Source organism: Camelus bactrianus, chromosome 5 (assembly GCF_048773025.1).
Source record: "Camelus bactrianus isolate YW-2024 breed Bactrian camel chromosome 5, ASM4877302v1, whole genome shotgun sequence".
Taxonomy (NCBI): Eukaryota; Metazoa; Chordata; class Mammalia; order Artiodactyla; family Camelidae; genus Camelus; species Camelus bactrianus.
In genome coordinates, this window is record NC_133543.1 from 65471136 (window position 1) to 65490716 (window position 19581).

Genomic DNA, 19581 nt, shown 5'->3' on the forward strand with positions numbered 1-19581 from the left:
CTTAAGTTGTGCTGGAGAAAAGAAGGAATGAAAAAAAGCCAACCTGGGGCTGAGACTTGATTCTAAGGAATAAAAGACAGAAGTGCATCATGAATAATAATTCAGAAGTGAATAACTCAAAGAATGAAAAATGAACATACATTAAACATCGTTCAGGTGCCAGACTTCACATTAGGCATTTCACAAGTATAATCTCAATGACTCCTCTCAGAAATTGTATGAATTAAGAATTATTACCTCAATTTTGTAGGTAAAATAATTCAAGCTCAAAGAATGACTCAGCTAAGTTCGTAGTCAGAAAGGGTCACATCTGTGTCTGAAAGCCACATCTTCTGATTGTATCATTCTGTTTCCTCTATTCCTTTCTGCCTCTGTTCTTCTGTTGTGCTCTACTTAAAGGTGTATGAGTCCTAGAGGGACTTGAGATCCACAACATGGCTGAGAGAAAAGTAACAAGGAATAATTTAACCTATATCCCAATTTAGCCAGGAGCCAAATCCCAGCCAAAAATTTCATCAGAACTCTTCTTAGAATTATCTGGCTTCTGTATTTTCTAGAATAAATTTGGTGATTGTTTCTCATTTGAAATCATTGACTTTCAATTGTCTAACTATGAAATTGTTAACATTTGATGACGAATTTAATTTATAGTTTTCTTTTGGTTAATTGTTTTGAATACAGCTCTTCAAGAAATTCAAATATATTCTTAAGGGAGATAAAGTAGATTATATAACATCAAAATATAACTTCAAATTTACTAATTTGGGGACTCTAAAAACATATTAGATACTTACAATATGGAAGTATATTCATTTTGCATGTAAGGGGGCATTCAGCATTGTTCTTTTACAGCTTTTTTTTTTCTTTAGTGCTTAGACCTAAAACCAAGTATATCAGAGCTACTTACTCATAAAATAGATAATTTAAGTGATTTAATCAAAGATCACATGCAGAATGTTAAATATTAGCCTTAGAACATTGCCTGCAAAGGAAAGTTGTTGGTATTTTAGGCCAAAACATTGAGATAATAAAACACTCTCTGAAGTGAAAGAAATCATCAGTATCTATTGTATGAAAGGGTATTACATGAAAATAAAAATTGAAAGTTCAAAAGTTAGAACATAATAGAAAGATAAAATAACATTTAAAACGTTACAAAGAAAAAATATTTATATACATATATACTATAGTGGTTTATGTCATTTTAAGCAGGCTATGTTTACTCTGATCTTCCTATTTATAGGTAGACTAATCAAAACTATGTATTCAAAGGCACAGAAATTTGAGGCTTTTTAAAAATTGCTCAGTTTTCCAAGTGGTAGTATCAAAAATTTTCACATAGACTTCTATAAATTTTCAAAGTTATAGAAGAGTTATTTATTTATGAATCAAAATAAATCCATAGATTTTATTATTTACTTTTCTGTTATATAAATGCTATAATTTAAACAAAATAGCAGTAAATTAAACAAATAATAGGTGTAAAGAAAAATAACAGTTGTTTATACTTAATCATTTTCTTCCTGTCTTCTTATATAACAATTTACTTTAATTCCTTTTTTCTGGAATTTAAATTTTGTAGGCTGTATTTTTATATGTTCTTAAGATACTGAAATATAGGATAATTAAAAAATACAGACTAATAGATATTGCCTATATTTAATTTAAAAAATAACATTGGCATGCTTCTTTCTGTCCTATGAGAAAGAATATTTCTCTTTTTCCTTTTAAATAATACTTCCCTATACTTTTATGTAGTACTAAAACTGAATACAGCCAAACATGAAATTCTCTTTGACAAGCAGCTCTGTTTGTATCAAGTCCATATTACACTGATTTCTGGTGTCTGTTAAATGTGATGACATTAATGTAAATATCCTCTCAATGAAAGTATTTGAACATGGATTTCTTTTAGGATTTTACTTACTAGCAATAGCAACAGCAGATTTTTGGACTTATAGGGAGTGATTTCCAGCTCTCAAAATATTCTTCTCCTTTGTTTCTATAGGCTTGTTTTGGTAGGCCAAATATCAATCAGGTCCTTTGTATTTATAAATTTATCATATAGGCTCTCCATGTCTAAAATGTCATCATATTAAACATTCCAAAGCACACTGAATATTATCATAAGGCAACTCTGAAGGAAAATCATCTTAAACACAAGGCAACTCAGTGGACATCATTTTCAACTGACTATTAATATTTTGTGAGAGACAAAAAAAACTTTTAGTTGAAATATAAGTACTTACCTGTATCATGTCAGTCTTATGAGATTCAATCTCTATGTGTGTTTCCTCATTCTCTTCTTCAACATGTCCAATCCCAAATTCTTTTCTGTATATTGAGCAAAATAATTTGGTTATTTGTCTTCCTAGTGCCATTAAGTAACAAAGTTGTTGATCCTTCTCTTTTGGTAATGTCTTGGTAGTGCTACTGTTGGTATAATTGTTATTATTTTCATTATCTGAACTTTTGGAAAACATAGTCATACTATTCACAATGTTAAAATCAACCTATTATGAGAGACTGAATGTACAAAGAGTTAGGACTAGACCATATATGACAATAGAACTATGACCCACAACTTCTGCATGAGACCATACAGCCAATCCACAAACCCTGTAGCAGTCAGCCCAGAATGGTCAGGATTGGGTCAATTAGCTGCCAGCTCGCCTAATTTTTGCCATTATTTTCCCCTCAGAACCAACTAGAGAAAGTCAAATACACTCCCAAACCAATCACATAGGATACTCTGCTGCCACTTAGCCCACTTCCAGCTTCCTTTTGCCAGTAATTTCCAATCCTCCAAATACCACTTTCTCAGTGAAGATTTTCTTAACTTATCCTTCACTTAAATGCTCTCAAAGCATCTTGTATATTTTTTACTTCAGCATTTTTCACTTCATATGACATTTTCTGATTATATGTAAAAATGATTATGATTATATGAAATACATATATGTATATATAAATATATATACATTATATATATATTTATAATTATATATATATATTTATAATTATATATATATATATATAATTAGCAAGTTTTTTGAAAGCAGGGTTTTTAACTTGTCATGAATGGAGCATGATGCTTGCTTGACTTAGCATGCATTCATTCATACCCATTCATTAATCATACATGTCCATTTATCTTACCTACTATATGTGTCAGACAGTCTTCTGGATACTAGGGGTAAAACTTGTACTTGAATCACAATAAATATTATTTAAATGAATGAGTAAATTACCTTCTGATTTTGTCATAAAGATGACCATATCGAACTTCAAGTTCCTTCATGTCATTGTCATAGAGTTGACAGAAAGTTTCATCTTACATTCAAAGGAACAGCTGTGGTGTAAAAATAGGACTGAACTAGGATCCAAAGGCCTGGATTTGAGTTTCTAGGCTGTATTTAATGGCTGGGGATCTTGAGCAAATCATATAAATACCTCTGGTAACAATTTTTTCTCTTTAAAAATGAAGAAAACATTTATACTTCACTGACATACTCTAAGACTTAAATGCTATAATATAGGAGGAAGTGCTTTGTTAACAATTGTTTTACACAAATATTAAGGTGCTATTGCTTTCAGATGAAAGGTGTTACTGCTATTCTGCATCTGGAAACATCTTTCATTTACACTTTCAACAGTAAATCACTGTATTTATTATTTACTGCCCACCTAGAATGAAAACCACCAAATATCACTTGCTCAATCAAACTACATTAACACTTAATTCTCAGAGGTAATGAGATTGAACTGAATCTAAAAGGGAGTAAGTTTTGCTACCTCATAAGCACAGCCCTAAAAGTGAATGTCAAAATGGAACTATAACCCTGAATAGAGAGTAGTAACAAATGTAGAATATTCTAACTGACACACTCAAGTTCAGTATTTATCAGATAAAAGGCAGTATTTTACCTCACAATTTTAGTAAGTGTAAAATACATTTAATATCTTTTCTCTTTTGTTTTTAGAACTGTCAGGGTCTACTTTAGAAGAACAGAACCTGAGAAACTACATACCCACGCTACTTGATACCTCTATTCATCCTAGGTAAGATTGGATGTGCTTCCATTATCATTTTTAAACATAGTTCCACTCTTTGTAGTTAACAACCTGTAATCTGGTTTAATAAAGATGAGGATTTCCCTTGAAGTTTGGAATAATTTATGGAACGCTTAATTGACTTGCTTTTTATTGAGAACTAATCTAGAATTTTAGAAAAGAATGTTAAGCCATGTCCCTCACCAACCACAAGGTTACCGTGTAGCATTTTTTCAAGCACAGAAAAAAAAAACCAGAACTTTATATGGTAAAATAATGTAGATACTTTTTCTTTCATTATATCTTTGTTATGGCTGATATACTACATCTTCTATAACCATTCAACTATTGTTGGGTACTTCAGTTGCTTCCATATCTTGGCTATTGTAAATAATGCTGCCACAGACATAAGGGCACATATATCTTTTCAAAATAATGTTTTTGTTTTCTTTGGATATATGCCCAGAAGTACAATTTCTGGATCATATGGTAGTTCTATTTTTAATTCTCTGAGGATCCTTCACAGTGTTTTCCATACTGGCTGTACCTGTTTTCAATCTCACCAGCAGTGTATAAGGGTTCCTGTTTCTCCATATCCTCACCATCATTTGTATCTCTTCTCTTTTTGATGATGGTAATTCTAACAAGCATGAGGTAATACCTTATTGTGGTTTTTATTTGAATTTCCCTGATGGTTAGTGATGTTGAGCATCCTTTCATGTGCCTGTTGGCCATCTGTATGTCTTCTTGGGAAAAATGCCTATGCAGATCCTCTGCCCATTTTTCAGTCAGGTTATTTGTTTTTTGATATTGAGTTGTGTGAATTCTTTATATATTTTTGATATTAATCCCTTAACAGATATATCATTACAAATATTTTCTCCCATTCAGTGGGTTGCTTTTTTGTTTTGTTGATGGTTTCCTTCGCCATGCAAAAGCTTTTAAATTTTTATATAAATCTATACATATGATAAAATTTTATAGAATTATGCAACAATGACAAAACATGAAAATAAATGCATGTAAAACTTATAAAATTTGAAAAGTCTGTATTTTAGTTAATAATTTTGTGTCAGTGTCAATTTCTTGATTTGGATGATTGCATTGAGATTTTATAAGATGTTATCTTTAAAAGAACCTGTACTATTCTTGCAACTTTTATTTGTAGCGAAAATTATTTCAAAAAAGAAGTTTAAAATATTGACTCAATATAGAAAATGGAGAGTGGTATTTGGTGTGAATTCCTAACTCTGAAGCCTTTTTCCTATTCCTGCCCTATGTCATCTGTCGCCTAATAACCTCATTTCTCATTGAGAAGCATTACAGATGGGAAAGTGCCACTGAATTACTTCCCACTGACTGTAAAGCAATCACATTATTGCTTGGCAACCAGCCCAGGGTGATGGACAAGCATTTACTGAGGGAAAAAAGCTCAAGTGGAGTTTTTATTTGAAATTTCCCCTGAAACAGAAGGATGTTCATCAACTCAGGATGGGAGCAAGTGTAGTTTGACAGATTATAAGTGTGTATATAATTTTGCTGAACTTAATATATGGGATTTCTTGTCAAGCTTCCAGGAAAAGTATTAAAACAATAATACTGTGAAGTATTTGATTCATCTTGAATCAACATCATATAAACAGGTCAAATTTAAACAAGCACTATAAAATCATTCCCTAAGCAAGCTACTGTTTTATTTCAACTGGGAACTGATTATATTTGGTGGGAGTATATTCTAATCATGATTAGTAACACTGAATTTTAGCTATATAAATAAAGCAAATGAAAGACATAAAATGTCAGATTTACTAAATTAGTGTTTCCTTCTATCATAACTTAAAGCAGATGCCTTTCTATTCCTGAAAATTCTAGATAAATTTGGATATGTTTCCATCAAATTAACTTCTTTATTAACTTTCCTTTTTTCTCAAAAATTCCCAAAATTCAAATTGTGACACGGTTTTGTAAAATATGCAGCAACTGAGAAGAAGTGATGAAAATAAATTTATTTATTTCAAGAAGTTAGAACTCACATGTAAAAAATTGACAATATTGACTTTACCTGAGCCCTATTTTCCCAGAAAACAATGATTGTTAAGAAATCCATCCACACTTTTGTTTTTTGAGATCTTTCTGCCATTTTGTGTTCCAGGAAACAATTTGCCATAAAAAACCACATTTCCCCATAAGACTTAAACAAGATTCAGTGTCTACTCTTTTACTGACTCCCATAAGATTTGCAGACTCCCTGGAATATCTGTGACACGATCAAATGCAGACGCTCTGAATTCTGATTCTTTGTCTTAAGAATGGTGATCTGAGATTAGAACTATTTGTCCCTCTGAAAGAGCTAGACACAGAGATAAACAGTCCTTATTCAGCTGACAGAGAATTCCCCTAATTGTAAAACTTACAACTCTAAATCACGCCACCTGTAAATTGTCTTCTTCCTATAAAAGCTAAGCCAAAATCACCCTACCATAACACTGTATATTCAAATCTGTGATGCTCTCCCTATTGCAATAGACTGACTAAAATCTCTCCTTAACTGGTGTATTTTGTCTTTGAGAACATAAAATGCAATAAGATGTTTTTATTTTTGTTTAACAATATACTGTTTTGTATAGCTAATGATTCCTGTCATGGTAAATTTTAATTTGGCTGGGATGTCCAAATTAAATATTATTTCTGGATGGGTCTCTGAAGGTGTTTCCAGATGAGATTAACATTTGAATTGGTGGATTTAGCAAAGTAAATTGCCCTTCTCAATGTAAGTGAGCAATATTCAGTCTGTTCAGGGCCTGAATAAAACAAAGAGTAGGGGAAGGAGATACTTGTTCCCTTACTGCCTGCCTGCGTAAGCTGGAGATCAGCCTTCTGCCTTTGAACTGGGAGTCTACTGAAAATGGGAAAAGGGAAATGTGGACTGAATATAGTGATTTTCCACCACCCATTTATCTTGTATGAAAAGATCGTATTTTCATTGGAAACTGATTTTGATTTTATGAATTCTTCCTCTTCATCATTCTGTATCAAATGGCTAAATCCTGTAGCTTCCTTGCCTCAGTATCTTTCATAGCTCTTTCTCTCCATTTCCATTGTTAACTCCCACCATTATTTTTCACTAAAACCACTGCCACATCTCTAAGTTGGTCTTCTTATATCCACACTTGCCCCCACTCTCAGCCAAATCCATTTTTTCCTATTATGGCTCTATTTTTTTTTATTTCAAACGTAATTTCTTTTACATACTCGCTACTATAAATGCCTCACATTGTTCTTAGATATAAAGTCTTACTTTATTAACATGTTCCATGTATGGTTAAGATTCTTCCCACTTCTCCCAAGTTCATTTCTAAGCACGTCCATCACTGAATACAAATTAGTTACTCTACTCTTTTGTTTCTGTGACTGCTCTTTCACTGTTCTTCTTCAAGACCTTCGCACATGTTTTCCCCTCTGCGTAGAATGTTTCTTTTTCCACTCCCTTTTTTTTTTTTTTTAACTCTGGCTTATTATTTATCCTCAGTCCTCACTTCTAATTTTATTTCTCCATAGATGTTTTCCCTGGCCATTTCTCATTTCAAAAATTAGATTCAGTTTATACTCATATAACAGTCTTTCCATTCATGATATTCCTTAAGTTATAAATAAATAACCATATTTTTGCTAAAGCATGATACCAAAGTAAATTTGGCAGAAGTCTTGTTCTCATGACAGTTTTTTAGAACCAACTGTTAAATAGTGAAGATGACTTCAGTACCAGAAAACTAAGATTAAGATCTTTTACTAAATTGGTAGGAGGTTGTCAAAGACAAGCACTTCATATAGAGATACTAAGACCGAAGAAAGGGTCTGAATGACCACTCAAAAGTGCTTTGACTCAGCCCAGGGGAAATTGTTCCACATTATTAAGTGGATAAAAGAGGGTTATAGAAAACCTAAAAGGACAAGTTAACCTTTGCAGAACAAAATTAAATAGTTGTAAATATTGGCTAAGTGAGACACATTCTTTGGCAGCATTAGAGACAAGATGAGCATTTCAGGAAAAAATTAGCAATTGAGAAAGACAATAAATTGAAGAGCAAAACCATCAACAGCAGTCAGAAGGATTTTGCAGCCAATTCTAGGAGCCATTTTCGACCATTCCTGATTGCTTTAGAACGTTTGGAATCCATTATGTGAGTCATTAAATTCTCTTTCTTTTTTAAAAAATGTGATTAGCTTTGTGTTGGAATTCTTTAAAATGTGATACTAATCAATACAAAACGTTACTAGATAAAAGAATTACTCTGATAATTAAAGAAAATTGATTTTTGCTTCCAGTACAGCATATGTAGCTAGGACTTTATCAATGGAAAATTGTGTAAACCTTGAATAAAATATGAATTTTGTTGTCATGTTACAGAAATGGCAGGCCAGCCAAGAAACAAATACCACTCGGAGGGTTGGAGTACTCAGGTTTATTACACTGGTGGGCTCAGTGGGACTACTACTCCAGAGCTCTGAGGGCCTCTGGGAAGTGTGAGTGAGGGTTTATAGGGTCGCTTACAAGCTCGCGGTCCATCAACCAATAGGGTGAGTACAGCTAGGCAGTATCATAAAAGCGGAAGCAAAGGGTCGCTTGCAGTAACCCGAAACCGGTCTAGCAAGGTGAAACTTAAAATTCATGAGTTAGCCCAGCCCAGTCTTGGCCCAGCCCAACCTTTTCCTTCTCAGTCATACTGAGTTGGGGAGGTGGAAGTAAAGAAAACTTCCAAAGAGAAGGAGGGGGCTCTGAAATCTGAGCTTGAATTAATAAGCACAGAAGAAAAGTAGATTTTTCCCAAGGAACATTCCAATATCATGATTACTAAAGAAAGAGGAGGAAAGTGAACCAGAGTCTGCTGTACTGAGCCAGGTTACGTGAATGGGGCTATGAGATTGGTAATACTCTGGCTCAGAAGAAAGCAAAAGCAAATCTCTGGATGATAGCCTCTTCAGTTGTTACACATAATAAGATCAGCCAAATATGATCTATCAAAAATAGTCAAATTTACAGGAAACTAATCTTTTTGAGGGAGAGAGACAGCAAAAACAAACAAAAAAAAATTACCATTAATTTTGTATATATAAAATATTTAAAGAAATAAAAGATACAATTATACATGTGAAATATATAAAGAAACAAGAAATGGAATGACAAAAAAATGAAAAAGAAAAAAGATAAAACAAAATGACCAGATAAATTTGAAACAGACCAAATGGAACTTTTTTCAGAAATAAAAATAAATTGAGGGGCATCTAAGATAACCCTGAACTCACCTCCCATGTGCACAACAAATTTACAGCTACACAGGGAGTAATTTTCCTCAGTAAAGGACTTGAGACCTAGATGAACAGAGCCTACACCACAAAAGACAAAAGACATGCATTGACGAGGGTAGGAGGGGCAGAGAGACACAGCCTCACCTGGGACTGCACTGCAGACAAGGTGACCCCACAATCAGTAAGAATCCCCCAAATACGAAACTGTCTTTGAGGACTGAAGGGAATGTGCCTCACATCAAGTACCCCAATCCTGGAGGCTGGCACTGGAAAAGACAGCCCCTACAATGTCTGGTTTTCAAAATCAATAGGTATTCAGACCAGGAGAATATGAACTGCAGAGAACAGAGATTCCACTCTTAAAGGGCTTGCACGCAAACCCACTCAAGCTGAGATTCAGTGCAAAAGCAACAGATTGAATAGTCTTTCAACTATAAGTAAGGGAGACTCAGCTATTAATTTAAAGTGGTTGGCAGAGAGGCAGGAACCTGCAGAGATTTGTTTCAGGAACAGAAGCACTGGAAGATCCCAGTTTTGCAATCTCATCTTAACATGACAGAGCCTATGGGCACCATTTTTGCTAGCCCCACTCTTCCCATGCAATAGTCAAGTCATGATCAGCCTGGGCTGGTGGGTGGGTGCTTTAAGCCTAGCTACCCCACATAGAGACTGAGCCACACCTGGAGCCAGCGAGCATCCTGAGTCCTGCCCTCCCCACATAGCAGACAAGCCACAACAAGGCCAGATGAACACTCCAAGCCTTGACCCCCCAGCACAGAGACCAAGCCATGACCAGGACAGGCAGCCAACTCAAACCTTGCAGTGGTCAAGCCACAACCAGGCTATGCAAGCACTCCAAACCCCACTCCCGTCATGCAGCAGCCACAGCTGTATCACAGCCAGCAGACATACACAGCCCAACTTCACAAGCAGGACTGAGATTTGATTCTAGCCCTAGGCAGTGGGGGTGGATTTGCTCTACTGGTATGTCTGTGGACCCACACCTCCAATCAAAAGACATAGAGTGGCAGAATGGGTAATAAAACAAGAGCCTACAATATACTGCCTTCAATTTTATGAAAGACATGAATGAACTTACTTTCAAAACAGAAACAGACTCATAAACATAGAAAACAAACTTATGGTTACCAGAGGGTAAAGGGTGGAGGAGGGTGGGTGAAGAGAAAAAGATGATGCAGGGATTCTTTTCAAGGTCTTGACTTTGGCACACAGGCAGATAGTAATGCTATTCACTGAAACATGAGAACATTGTGATAGGAACAGGTTTGGTAGGTGGGTATGGGGGCGGGAGGTGTGGATAGGAATCAGTAGTCCAATTTTGGATGTGCTAGATTCGAGATGTCTGCTAAACATCCAAGTGGAGAGGTTTAATAGTCATATGGTATATTTATAGAGTTCAGGAGAAAATGTAGGGCTAGTCAAAAACTGATGGTTATCAGCACATAGAGGCAGTTAGAAGAAATAGAATTTAAAATTCCATGTAGGGTATGAAAGTAGAGGAAGAAAAGAAAAAGAGGTCTGAGTCTAAGATTACTCTGATATGTAGGATATAAAAGAGGAGGATACAGAAAATGAGACAGATAAGTGGTAGCTAGTGAGAAGTGAAGAGTTTTTTACCATTAGACACAAAGCAGTAAAATAAATAAGCAAATCATGTAATGAGGACTAGTTTTAATGAATATTCCTCAAAGCAAAATAGATATTTTCTTTAATGTGGCTTCAATTTTTTTTATTTTAAAATTTAATTTAATTAAACTAAAAAAAAAGGTTTACCCATTCCTCGCCTCACCCCTCTAATCTGTGGTGAAATGACTTAATTTTCATCTTTGCTTACCCTCACAGATAAATCATTTCATTTATTAACCAAACATTGCCAAACATTCATCAATTTAATTGCATCCTTGGAAAAGTGTTCAAAGTTCAGTCTTAATCAGAACAAGTAATGAAACTCTTAACAATCTTTTTAGAAGTTAACATACAGAGTTGGATCCATATGAAAGGAGACAGAGAGAAAGGTAAAAAATACGTATGGTGTGTTCCAAGTCAAAGCTTAAGTGACTAGAAGGATGAGAGTAACGGAAGCATATAGGTAAACGAAATGTTTGTTTCTGTTATTGAAATAAATCAATTGTAGGTCCTTGAACAAATCCGGGAAGTAATCAGTGGTGCCTGAACTAAAATGCTCAGCGTATCTACCTGCTGTTTTAGTGTCCATTCACAGGAGAGTAAAGGAGCGGTTCAGCAAACATCTCTTCTTCCTGATTCACTTCCTTTGACTTACAGAGGATTTGCACAACTACTTCTACTTATTTATGTCTCTCAACCAGACAGATAGTTCAGGCAAAAAGGGGAAGGGACTCCTCAGAAGCCTCTGACAGGGCTCTTTCCCTCTGACCCAAACTGGGGAGCTTGGGAAATGTGCCAGAGGGTCCCATTCTTCTACCGCAGTCTATCACACATGCCCACGTGTCTTCACAAGAAATCGTGGTTACCTAACAAGGACTGGGCACTGGCCTGCCTTTTCACAGTCTTACTACCTGGCATACTCCCTGTGAAATCTGCAGCTTAGAAGCAGGATACCAAATGCAGAGATTGCAGGTTCTAAGAATTCTATACAGTTGAAATAACATAGAATATGTTTTGCATGCTAGTAAATTAGGAACCTATCCATATAGCTAGTCAGAAATTCTCATTTTTGAAATTTAAAAATTATTTATCTATACATTTAGGTATACTGTATTTTTTTTTTAAAGAAAACTAGTTTGTTTTCATGCTTTCTAGAGGTATTGCTTCAGAAAATATGGGCATTCAAGGTGAATTTCAGATACAAGCTTGGTCACATTACCTTAATTCCTGTGGCTGAAGTTGTGTGAATGAAAATGTTTCAGCTCTCACTGGTGCTTTACTCTTGCAACATACTGAGACGAATCCCAGTCCTTTCCCTGCTCAATAAGCACAGGTAGCTTCAGATACCAGTGAACTAGTGATCCTACATTAAGAACACTCCTTTTTCAGTCACAAATTGTGCAACAGGTAACTGCAACTGATGGTGAGAGCACTTAAACAGAGGAACTGCTGGCTAAGGCCCAAGTTTTTGATAGATGGGTGGTTGGGTACCACTGCATCTGGTTCATAACACCTGGAGCGATTCTTGGACGTGAGCCTTCAGAGCGCCGCAGTGATTAAGAATGCCCAGACTCTGGAGACAAACTGCTTGCTTCAAATCGGGCTCTACTGCTTTCAGGTTACGGAGAATGCAAATCAACCCTTCTGTGCTTTATGTTCTCATCTATAAAAAGAGAGTAACAGCAGTGCCTAGATAATAGGGCACTTGTGATGACTGAATGAACTGCTGGAAAGCAGAGAAAGCAGTACTTGTAACAGTGGCTCAGCCAGTGCTATTAATTACTTGAGAGCAAAGCAAAATGGTAATATTATGCAGATTTACCATAGAATTAACTTTGGCATGTGTGTAACTATTTAGTTTATTATAAAGCCCTCTGCACCCTCACTTAATTCTCAATTCTTGATACTTTTGAGTTTAAGTCATCTGCTCCATTGATTCCATCCTTGCCTTCACATAATAATTTTCACTATTTCTGTGTATAGCATTTCCCTAGAGGTATGCTGGCAGCAGGGGGCACTCAGACGTCTTCTAAATTCACTTGTTTTGACTGGAAAGTATAAGATTTTCTACTTTAACCTCTGGGCTTGATAGGTTTTGTTTCTGATAAGTTTTGTTTTGGTTTTGCTTGTATCTATATATCTAGCCATGCTTTGCTACATGACTGAATGAGAAACTTCTAGGTAATAAAACATGACTCTTCTTTTCACCTTTTACTTGGTTCTTGGAGCACACTGGAAATTGGTACTAGATTCATTTTCCCCTGGGGCAAGGCTCATCTGTTCTCCCTCCTTTCCTTTGCTATTTCCTTATAACTTCTTAGGTAACTTCTTGCCTCCAAGGGTAGCTTGTGGGGCTTCCAACGGGATGTGGAAACCCTTTGTGGTAGGCAGACTTTAAGATGACACCCCGGTGATTTGCTGCCTCCTGGTATTCATGTCCTTCTATAATCCCCTGGGGTTGGATTTAGTCATTTGTGTCTTAACAAATAGAATATGGCAAAAGTGATGGGATGTCACTTGTGACATTAGGTTATAAATGAATGGCTTCTACCTTAAATGTAGATGCCTTTCTTACACTCTTTTGCTCTCTCCAAATCCCTCACTCTGGGAGAAACAAGCTTCCATGTTGTGAACAGTCCCGCAAAGAGATACAAGTGGCAAGGAAGTATTTATTGTCTTCAGCTAAGAGCCAGAAGGACCTGAAGCCTGTTAATAACCATGTGATTAAACTCGGAAAGGCAGAGATGTCTGCAGTTCCAATCACACCTTGACTGCTTTCTTGTAAGAGTTTCTGACCCCGTTAAAATAAAACCTGCTCTACTCCATTGGTTTAACTAGATGAAATAGACTTTACTGAGAGTGTGAAAAACTGGAGGAGGTACAGGTAACGTGCAGAAGTACAAGCTCTTGTGTTCAGCCGATTGCTGGTGTGTAGGAACACTGCGCACTGTTGCCATTACTTCTGACATTCTCAAGAGAAGTCAGGTAGACTTTCATCGGAATTTTTCTGTGGAATTTGGCAACCAGTGAAATGTCTTAAAAGACCCTATGGTCTAAATACATCAAATGTCACCAGATTTCAACCTCTAATCTAAATGAATATTTCTCTCTGGGTTTTTTTTTTTTTCCTAACTATTTTACTCAGTTTCACCTTAGCATTCCATTTTTTTTTAATTTTTAAAAATTTTACTTTCCAAGCAAGATTTTAGCTCAGCTTGGGTAGGCATGGAAAAGGAAAAGCCTAATTGTTTAAGAGGACAACTACACTGAGATAGCATGATAGTGGCATTAATAAAAAGAAACCCCAAGGAAAAGGGAAACTCAAGAAGACAGTTGTATCATTCATCTGTCTCTGTACCAGAAGATCCTCCTTTAAGTGTCAGCCTATGAAATCTTGGGTTTTAATTTATGAAGAATAGCTGTTTTTCCTACATATGGCTACTGAGATTTCACTTTCATTGAGCACATGTTGTCCCAGGACTTTTAGATTAAAAAAATGTATTACCATTCTTTTATATTTTCTAGAAAATATACTGACCATCCTCACACTGATCAGTTAAGAGTAACGGACAGTATTATATTTATTTTTTCCTACGTTCTTTGAGAATTTTTTAACCCTTGGAACATGAATATTTCTCTGATTCCTCTCAGCCTTCTCATCTAACCTTCCCCACCCAAATCTAGTCATTTTCTAGTCTGGTCATTTTCTTTTTCCCACTCAAAAATATTTTTAATCTTCAAATAGGGCTAAAATAAAATAGTCATGAACTTATTGCTATAGTTCAAGCTACTCCTGCCTCAAAAGAAAAGTCAATTTCAATACTTAAAATATTAAAAAAACTTTTTCTGACCCACTACTCTCATGGACGATAATATAAGCAGCATACAGATTGTTTATAAAACAAATAAAAAAATTACCACCATCATCCAAATTATCAATTATATAAGGAAACAACTTTTTCTTGCCTTATTTAAAAACAAAAAGTATTCGTGGAAACATGAAACTATGAAAATAAATCTCTGCCTGCATTTCCTAGATTGGTAGTTAGGAATGAGACTGGACATTATATTTAATCATAGATGTCAATCCATATATTAATATAGAGAGAATTCATAGCTTTGATCTTTTTTCTGTTCTCTAGGACAGTTGTAAAGAAAATTTTATTGCTCATGTAAGCATATAAAGTTTCAAGAACTTAATATTTTCTCATTCTAGTTTATCCATGCCCTAGCAAAATAACTTCAGGACAAATATTTTATCATAGTACCTGCAATATTTTATCTCAGAATTGGGTGTAACTTTCCAAGTTCTTCTTATTTACTTACTATTTCAATAGCATGGCCTAGTTTATAATACTTTCCTAAGGAATTTATATTTTTAACTAAAAATGAGTTAGGCAAAAAAAGAATAATATGGAAAAATATGGTGGCTTTTTTATTTCAATAAAGCCAGCTGAAATAAAATTTTGATTTAATCAACATCTGAATACAGGCATGATTATGCAGAATGGAAGAATCAGTCCACATTCTATCAGCAAGTCACTAACTATATAGTATAATAACATTATCAGATCATTTTTTAAAAGAAAATGCATTTACACAATGCCAAAATAACTGAGGAAACAGTAAAGTTTCAGCTAGTTATCTGTGTTTGGGCTCTTCATGCCAGTTATGTTCTAGTATCTGTTTTGTTTTTTTCTCCTGAGGTTCTGTGTATCATACAGACATATCCTAGCATACTGATGGCTCCTATTTAGTAATGGGACAATACTGATTTAAACACAAGGACTTTGAAAGTCTTGGTCACACAGAATAGCAAGTTGTTGTGGTGTTTAATCCTGGGGTAAACTTTGCTTAATACTTTTAAATGAATTTAGACTTAAAAGAAGATGTACTCAATACAATAATTAAATATGAGAGATGTGGAGAGGTGTAATTACTATATCTTAAATCGTCATTTAAATAAATTTCCACTACTAGAAGGAGTAATTAGATTCTTAAAAGTAGAATAAAGTTAAAACCAAGTGCAAATGCCCTGAAGCTTTGAAGATGCAGTCTCAGATATATCTCCTACAGTGCTTTCAACCTTCCTAGAGGAATATGTCTCCTGTCACATTTTAGTGTTAGGAAACTGAGCTCTATGATGCAGGATTCTGTTAGGTCTTTTAACCCAGGGCTGTGCTTGCTTTACTATACCATGTGAGGAGACAAACAATACAAAATTAAATGGCTGTATTACACAGAGTATGACTACATGCCAGACAAAAAGTGCTAAATAGCATGGAGTCATGGTTAATTTTTTATATCAACTTGACTAGCCTGAGGAGTACCTAGATAGCTGGTAAAACATTATTTCTGAATGTGTCTATGAAGGTATATGCAAGAGATTAGCATTTAAATTAGTGGACTGAATAGAGATCATTCTGAACAATGAAGATGGGCATCTGATCCATTGAGAGCCTGAATAAAATTAAAAAGGCAGAGGAAGGATTAATTTGCTCTCTGCTGGTGTTGAGATAGCTGTCTTCTCCTGTGCGTGAACATCAGTTCTTCTGGTTCTCAGACCTTCAGACAAGGACTGAATTATGCCATTGACTTTCCTGATTCCCCAGCTCTCCAGCTAGCAGATGGCAGATTGTGGGACTTCTCCACCTCCAAATCACATGATCCAATTCCTGTAATAAATCTCTCTCCTCCATATGTTTATAGATACAGATATATAAATATAAACATAATAGTAATATATAAATCTATGTATAAATATATTATATCAATATTTATATATCTTATTGATTCTGTTTCTCTGGAGAAACCTGAATAATACATATGAGTAATAAGTATTTTGCCTATTGAATATCTGGTATGAATTACTAAACGTTATGCCAGTCCCCTGAGAAAATAAGTCCAAAATTCAAATCAATGACCTTCTACATAAATAAATTAGGAAACTAGAAAACTAGAGCAAATAAAAACCCCAAGTAAGAAGATAAGAGAGAAAAATCAGTGAAGTAGAAAACAGAAAACAATAGAAGAAAAATTAAACCAAAGTCTGATTCTTTCAGGAGATAGATAAAAGTAATAAACTAGCCCAACTGATCAGGGGAAAAAGAAGAAACAAATTACCACTGTAAGGTATGAAACAGGTGATGCCACTCCAGATGTTAGATATTAAAGTGATAATAATAAATATTATAAACAATCATAAAATATTATATTATGAACAAGCTATGTCAATAAATTTGAAAAAGGTAAAATTAACAAATTTCTTGAAAGCCACAAACTACCAAAGCTCATTCAAAAGGCATAGATAATCTGAATATCTCTATATCTATTTTAAAAATTGAGCTTATAACTAGAAACATTCACACAAAGGAAATGCTGGACCCAGATGGCTTTACTAGGAAATTCAGTGGGTCAATTAAGAGAGAAATAATACCAAAATCTAGAAAATGAAAAGGTAGAGAATACTGTCCAACTCATAATATGAGGCTAGCATTAGTTTTATTATAATACCAGGAGAAAAAATAAATATTCCTCATAAACACAGAAGGGAAAATATTTTGAGAGAAATTTAGCAAGTCAAATACAACAATATCTAAAAAGGGTAATATATCATGACCAAGTGAGGTTTAACCAACTAAAACAAGTATGGTTTAATATTTGAAAGTCCATAATGTAATTAATTCCATAAATAGACAAACTATATGGGCATCTCAGTAAATGCTGAAAAAGCATTTGTCAAAATCTAACTTCTAATAAAAAGCTCATGGGGCAAGGGATCTACCTTAGTGGCAGAGCACATGCGTGGTGTGCACAAGGTCCTGGGTTCAATCCCCAGTAAAGAAGCTTTCTTAACCTTATTTTTCTTTTAAATATGAACTGTTAGCATCATTTCCTTTTGAATTTCTTATGGTTTCCATCTCTCCACTGACATTATCCATCTGATCTTGAATGTTTTCTAATTTTTCCATTGTAGTCATGATCATACTAATCAGTTATTTTAAATTTCTTATCTGATAATTCTAATATATGTGTCATACCTGAATCTGTTTCTGATTGTTGTGTCTCTTCAGATTTTGTTTTCACTCACTTTTTGGCTTCCCTGCTATTTTTTGTTGCTGGTGTTGAAACCTGGACATGATATACTGGGTAACAGATAAGGAAATTAAAAAAAAAGCCTTTAATGTTAATTAGAGAAGGTATATTTTGTTTACTATTTTTAGTAGCTATAAGTACTAGAGCCTTCAAATTCTTAAGATGTCCTGATTTTGTCTCCCTCCTTGGCTTTGGGGTTTACCTTTGTACTGTTCTTCTGAGAAAGTCTGCATTTTTCAGCTCTTTCCACTGATATGGTGAAGACATTTTGGAGTGATGATGGGGATCAAGGTTTCCATAATCTTTTAAAAATATCATTGTTTTAATTGGTCTGTATCTCAGAGTGAGGACTTTCCAAGGAGGAGTTTTTTTCCCCACCTCCAGGGTGTAGCTTTTTGTTTCTTCCCCATATTCCTTTCCCTGATGCACAGTGCTGCATTTTCAATCTATTTCTTTGAGGCCCCTCGACTGTTGAGTTTCATTTTTTATTTTTCCCTTAGGTGGGACAGAAAGGCTGAGGCAGGCTGGATTGGGTGGAATTTTCTTTCAGAAACTGGAACAAGGTTTTATTAAAACCTTGTGCTAAACCTTCTGGTAAAATCCTTCTCTCTAGATAGTAGGTTTCTGTTAAGGAGAAGGATCTAGGTGGATTTCACAATGGTTATTCTTTCCCTCCCCCTTCCAGACAGCCAGGAGAAGATTATTCTCAGTTCTTCATCATGAGAGTCCATTGGGGAAGTCCATGAAAGTGTAGGGGATCCTCTGTAACTGCCGCCTTCAGGATTTTCTCACTTTCTCACACTAGTCTGCACTCAGTCTCTAGCAAATTATCAAAATTACTAGTTAAGGAAGTTGTTCCACCAATGTATGGTGTTAAGGTTCTTCTGCCCTATGTAAGCACATCTTGGATAGTGTTATCTCTCTGAATTCATTTTCCTTTCTAGATTTCAGGGTACTGGTTTTCTCAGAAACCTCTGTTTTCTGATATAGAGTCCTCATATTAATCATATGAAGAGAGTTGTTGATTTTGTCCAGCATTTTCTTGTAAGGAGTTGAGTGACAATTTTCAAGCTATTTATATGTAGGAGTTAAAAATAAAAGTGGCACAGCCACTTTGGAAAACAATTTGGTAGTTTTTTTTTAAAGTTAAATATACTTGTACCACATGACTTAGCCATTCTACTTTTTAAGTATTTCCCCAGGAGAAAATGACAACATGCCCATATAAAGACTTGTACACAAATGTTCATAAGTAGACTTATTCATAATATCCAAAAAGTGGAATCAATACAAATGTACATCAATTGGTAAATGGGTATACAAATTGTGGTATATCTAGCCAATGGAATACCACTCAGCAATAAAAATAATTACCTGTTGATATATGTAATGGCATGGATTAATCTGAAAATAATTATGCTGAGTGAACCAAGTCAAATAAAAAATTCTATTGTATGAGTCTATTCTTATGAAGTTGTA

At 34.8% G+C, this 19581-nt stretch overlaps 1 long non-coding RNA gene across 1 annotated transcript in view; it reads left to right on the forward strand.

The window, feature by feature from the left end:
- LOC141577650 (uncharacterized) overlaps positions 1–19581 on the forward strand; it is a 140481-nt gene that overhangs the window by 93072 nt on the left and 27828 nt on the right. Inside the window, exon 2 of the long non-coding RNA XR_012506885.1 lies at positions 3984–4062. This is a non-coding gene — a long non-coding RNA (uncharacterized LOC141577650). The remainder of the gene's footprint in view (positions 1–3983; positions 4063–19581) is intronic.